This window comes from Opisthocomus hoazin, chromosome 25, assembly GCF_030867145.1.
Source record: "Opisthocomus hoazin isolate bOpiHoa1 chromosome 25, bOpiHoa1.hap1, whole genome shotgun sequence".
NCBI lineage: Eukaryota > Metazoa > Chordata > Aves > Opisthocomiformes > Opisthocomidae > Opisthocomus > Opisthocomus hoazin.
Window position 1 is genome coordinate 5,893,117 of NC_134438.1, and position 6,071 is coordinate 5,899,187.

Below are 6,071 nucleotides of genomic sequence, written 5' to 3' on the forward strand. Positions count from 1 at the left end.
GGTGGTGGTGGGTGGGGGGATGGAGATGGGATAGGCCAGACCCTGGGAGGGGGCTAAAACACTCCTGGGGGAGCACCAGGACCAGGCATGAAGGAGCGAAAGTTCCCAAAGGGAGCAGAAAGCCCAAAGAGGAGCAGAAAGCTCAGTTTATTGATGCTTCGGCCATCCCACAAGGAATTCAAACCATTTTCAGACCCAGGCATCCAGCTCCCCAGCGGGCAGTGGGATCCTCCCAGTGTTCCCCACATCCCCACGGAGCAGCCCAGCCCTGCTGGCGAGCGATCCCAGCCGAGCCCAGCTCCGGCAGCCCCAGCCCAGGGCCGGCGGGGATTTCGTTAGCGCCGCTGCTCATTTGGAACCGCGAGGCTTGGATTCGGGCGCTTTTGGCACGATTCCCCTCCTGGCCCGCGGTTCTTGGCTCACCATCCCGCTGGGGATAAATCCAGCACCAGCCAAGGGGGAGGAGGGGGACAAGGGACAGGGATGGAGCCTGGCACACCCTTACACCCCCCAATTGCTTTCCGCAAATAAAAATCACCATTTCCCCTATCTCCAGGAGCATTTTTAATACTTTTCCTTTATTTTTGAAGCCAAGGAAAGACCAAGCAGGGAGGGAGGCACATGTGGCACCTGGGGACACACAGCGGAGAAGGAACATGGGCAGAAAGAGCCGATATGGGAGGGGGGGACAGTGACAGCACCCCTGGCCTCAGGGCTGGGATTAGCCATCAGGTGCACTTAAAGGAATTTTAATCAGCAAAAGACGGTGCTGTCAATAAAAACAAGCAAGAGGCTTCATGGCGCCAGGCCAAGATGATGAGAGCATGATTTTTAATCTAGGAAAGTAGCTGCTGGGAGGACAACAGCACACGGGGAGCTGCATCCACGCCAGGGATAAGCGAGGGGCCGGATCCAGGCTGGATGAGGGGCTTCCCATCCCAGCCGGGCCACCTTTTCGGGTGCCGTTGCAGGGGCAGGTGGTGGGGAAAGGGATGGGGAGGTCTGGTCATTGCGTGGGGACAGTGGGCTTCTCTGCAGCTACTTTGCTTTGGGACTGTTCTCCCGTGCCTCAGTTTCCCCTTTCCGAATTGAAGACGCTTAACCACCCCTTTAAGACAGGCAGGTGTGCTGGGTCGGGGGATAAAAGAAGGGATTGCTTGCAGGGTGCATGGTGAAGGCAGCAGTGGGCTGTGGGATAAGCCTGGAGCAAAGCTCAGGAGAAGGGCAGCGGGAGCTGAGCATCCCTGCCAGGAGCAGCCAGACAGGGCTGAGGACGGGTTTCCAGAGCTTCGTGCTGCACCTCCAGCCTGGGGACACGAGCAGCTGGAGCCGCGGCCGCTGCGCTGAGCATCAGTCTGCCCGTCAGGCCCGTTCGAACCAGGCGATTGCTGCAATCCAGCAGCAGGCAGCTCCTCCTGACGGGATTTCGAGCGGGGAGACAGCTCGGCGTGAGCAGACCCGCGTGTGCTTCTCAGCCGGCTGGAAGTCGCCTGCTAAAATCAGCGTTACCCTGAGCCGGCCGCAGGAAGAGCTCTCACCGCTGCCCCTGTGTTTCTCTGGCAGTGGCCTGCGCAGGGTGACAGCTCTCTGACAACCACACAGGCGCTGAGACCCCAAAACACTGGGACCAGTTCACATCCCCATCAGGTGCACATGAACATCCTCTCTGGCAGTGTTCAAGGCCAGGCTGGACGGAGCTCTGAGCAACCTGGGCTGGTGGAAGATGTCCCTGCTCACGGCAGGGGGGTTGGAACCAGATGAGCTTTAAGGTACCTTCCAACCCAAACCATTCCATGATTCTATAACCCTGCAGTGATGCTCGTTGTGTTCCTCTCTTAAACCGCCACAAGCAGTGGGCACCTTCCCGTCCCTTGCATTGCCCTGCTCTGCTTGACTTGGCCTCCCCCCGCGTCCATCTCTGGGGCTGCGGCTTTGCCTGGGGGGGATTTTGGAAGGGGGGAGGCTCCCTGGCAGGCAGCTGTGACTCCTTTTTCCTACTGAACACCTGTGGAAAGATGAGGTGGTTGTTTCCCTGCCTTAATCCTGGCTCTTAATTGAGGATACCTGTGCTTGCCACTGCCCGGAGGAGCCTGCGGGCTGCAGGAGGTGGGGCTGGAAGCACTGCAGAGATGATAAAGCCACCCCAGAGCAGCTCTTGGGGCTGCCTGAGTCTCTGGGACAGTTGATGTTGCTGGTCAAGGCCTTGGAGCGGGGAAGGTAAAGGTAAGAGAAGCGGCGTGAGGAGCTGCCTTGCTGTGTTTGGGACTGGTGGGGCCCTAATGAAGCCCCTTCCTCCTGCCAAGCCCCACTGCAGCACAGCAGAGCCCCAGCCTCTTGTGCGGGGTCTGCATTGGTGTGGGGCAGAAACACCCTCCCCAAGCTGCGTTTCCTGGCAGCTTTACTCCCACCGTCCCTATTTCTACCAGAGTGTCACCCCACCCCAAAGCAACTGGGACCAGTTTGCTGCTGGGAAGAGGGGGGCAGGATTTCTCCCAAGAGGTGTTTCAATGCCCAGTGAGCTCACGGGGGTCTGTCCCAGCACCCCAGCATGGCGCTGGCTGGCGAACTGGTGCTGTAGGCTCAGGGTGCTGAGCCAAACACGGGGCTGGGATGGATGAATCCCCCCCTCTTCCCATCCCCACGGAGGTTTAAAGCCACTGGACTTGGCAGTGGTCCTCGGCTGCCGCATCTCTGCGCGTCCCCTCCCCATCAGTGATGCTTCAGGCTCTTAGCTGAATAGTGCTGATGCTGAGGATTTTGGCATGGAGGGCTGGGGACGGAGGCGTTAATTATCTCCGGTTCCCACTCATTTAATGTGATGAAATCTAATAAATAACTCAAGCCCAGGATGGCTTTTCTCTGCCATCAGGGAATGAGACTTGCAGCCCATCTTTGGCTGGGCCACGGGAGCCTTGTGTGGATTTATTTTACCTCTCTGGCTATTCAGAGCCAATGGTCTTAATCCTACTGTTGCTGGAGAAAGCTCTGAAACTCCACAAAAAGTGACCTAAAATAGGGGTTTTTTTCCCCTTCTTCTTATGTTGCATGATTGTAACACGTGCTGAGAAAGCCAGGGCAGCAGGGGAGGTGCTTGGGAGGGGGTCCCTGCGGTGCTGGGGATGGCTGAGGGACCCTAGGGTGCCTGGTCCCCTCCCTGAGGCAGCAACCCTGTTGTAAGTTCTCCCGTCCTTGGCCTAGAAGTTTATGTGAAATGGTTTTTACTGGGCAATTGGCTTTTCCTGCTTTGGGCAGGGCAGGGGTGAGTTTTCCATTGCAAAACCCTGTTCGTCACCCAGCCTGAATCCTCCCGCTGTGAGCTGGGGAGGGCATTTCTCCAGCTTCTCCGGTTCCCGGTGGAAGGTGAAGGTTTAAAGCAGCATCCCGGGAATGCTGGCTCTTCCCCTCGCAGCCGGGACAAAAGCAAAGGTGTAAATGGGGAGTTTCCCCAGAAAAATCAACCCCAACTCCCCAGCCAGCCACTGGGTTGGATGAGCCTCCACAAAGCTGCTTGGATGTGGGCTCATCCCCCTGCCCTGGGCTTTTGAGAGCCCTTAATTAGGAGGCAGTGCTAATTGGGGGTAGGAGAGTTTCTGTGATGGGTGCAGGGGTGTTCAGGCTGCAACGCTTGGGAGGTGAAGGGCAATGTGTGGCGGGGGGAGCTGGGAAACCTGCATTCACTCCCAGAATGCAGTCAGTTCTTGAGCAAGCAGGCTTGTGCCTCAGTTTCCCCATCGGGGTGTTCCTTCCTAGGGAAGGGGGTGGTGCTGGGAGAAAGGCTTATAAAAAGAAAAGAGGAGGTGTTTGTGTATTCTGCAAAAAGAAGCTCTGGGAGTCAGCTGAGGACAGTCCTGGCTAATTGGAGAGAGGAGAGCATGATCTGCTTTGCCTGTTAGGGTCCCAGCAACACTGGGCTGACACACGGCTGCGAGCACAGCGAGGGTGCTGGCAGCGTAGACAGCCCCGACGTCCCACATCCCGGAGGTAACCCTTTGCTGGACCTTGACATCTTTTTCTCAAAGAGATGATGTGAGAAGGGAAAGCACGGTGCCAGGTCATGGCTCACCAGCGGGCAGCTGAGGTCACCCCATCCCCAGATTGTCCCCAAACTCCTTGCTGGGGACAGTTCGCTCCTTCCCCCAGCCCACCATAGTGCTTGGCATGCTGATGAATACACTGCTCCTCCCAGCTGGCTGAGGACTGAGACAGACCTTGTTTTCTTGCTTTTACACCTGGAAAAGGGCATCTCGGAGAGGTGAAATAAAACCCAAGGACCCGCGTGGTGCACATCTCCAGTTGTTCCTTCTCCTCCATCCCTGGAGCGGGGATGTGCTCTTCCCCACCAAGCTGCTGCTCCCTATGCCATGATGAGGGCTGAGACCCCACTGTTACCTCCCCCATCCCCCTTTTTTTTTTTTAGCTGATTCATGAAATTTCTGCTCTGGCGGCACCGTGTTGCTTTAAGCTGTTTACGCGAGTTCAGGAGGCGACAGCGCGCGGGGTATTTTTAGCTCGCCGGGTAGCGGAGCGGGATTAAAATGCAGTCAGTGTTACAGACGCTGGGGCTGAATCAGTATTCCTGCACAAGCCTCTCCGTGCCAGCGTTTTCCATTGAGTGTCTGAAAAACCCAAGTTTCCATGGAGACCCAGCTCCAGGGCAACCCGTTTTCCTTGCAAAAAAAAATAAAAAAAAAAAAAGGCAGCAGGTAGGGAGCGGGCGCGAGGGATGGCCAAGCTCCGGCTCCAGAGGAGCATGGTGGTCCTCCCTCGCCCGGGATGCAGGTGTGGAAGCAGAGATGTGGGTGTTAGACTGCAAAATGCCATCAAAAGGGGGTTGGGTGTGAGCTGGGTTGCTCGTGCCATCCCGTACCCCTTTGGTGCTTTTCTGGGGGTTGGATGTGTTTTCTGGGTGGTGGGCTTGCCAAGTTGGTGGTGGAGGCTGGGAGGTCTTGGTGCCTTGCTGTGGGGAAAGGGAGCAAGGTGGTGTCAAGGCAAAGGTGGGTTTGGGTTTGCTCTCCTGAAATGGTGGAACCAGGAATTTGTCCCTCACCTCCAGGAATTAAAGGAGTTAAATCAGCAGATCCTCTTACCCATGTTGGCATTGTGTCATCTTCTGCCTTGAGGCACATGTGAAGAGACTTTTCCAGGGGCAGGTTCTCTTCAGTCTGCAGAGTGGGAGCAAGGAACAATCCAGGAGGACGTGAGGATGAAGATGATTGCTTAGAACCACACTACAGAACCATCCCACCTCAGTTTGCCTGTTGGCCAATGTAGACCTCATAGAATGAATGATGTCAGCAACAAGAATGTCCACAGATAAGAGACCAAAACGTTGTGGTTATCCTTTATTTTCTAGGTCAGAAAATCCCCCCATCTCCCCTTCCTGCTGCATCTGTCTTGGAAATTTGGAGGGAAAAAAAGAATAATATTAGTTCTTGCTAGACATTTATATCATTTCTCCTGCCTGTTCCCAGCACTGCGGTGGGGGCTCATCTCAGCTGGTGCAGTGACTGTGTTCGGTGGCAAAGCAGGTCAGTGTGCAGAAAACTCTGTGCTCCCAGTTTGGTACTGGTGAAGACTTCTCAAGAGACACCTGGGGCTGGCTGGTCCACAGCAATGAGACATCATTTGCTTGTCGTAATAACCACAGGATGGTTGGTCTGGGGACTCATTCAGTGGCACCCTTGGAGATATTGTTTTGATGGGGATGTGGACATGAGCTGTATGTTGAACTCCAGGAGCTGGGCTCCCCTCATACGGCCCCCAGCAGCGGGTTCCTGCCTTGGTCATGAGTTTTCCAAATAAGCCCTACCCTTGCACCCACTGAGATCCATGCTGGACCCAAGGCATTTCCTCCCAGTTTCTTTCCCTTTATGATGATTGGACTTCTCCACGTGGTGCTGCAGCACGTAGAAACCTAGAAAACCCAGCCTGGGACTGCTCATACATGCTCCAGCAGAGGCTGAAACCAAGCAGTAAAGCACGATGATATAAAGCACAAAGCAAAGGTCAGCTCCTGGAGCATCTAGCCCCACTGCTGCCTCCTTGCATGGGACTGCCAGATCTGCAGGGAC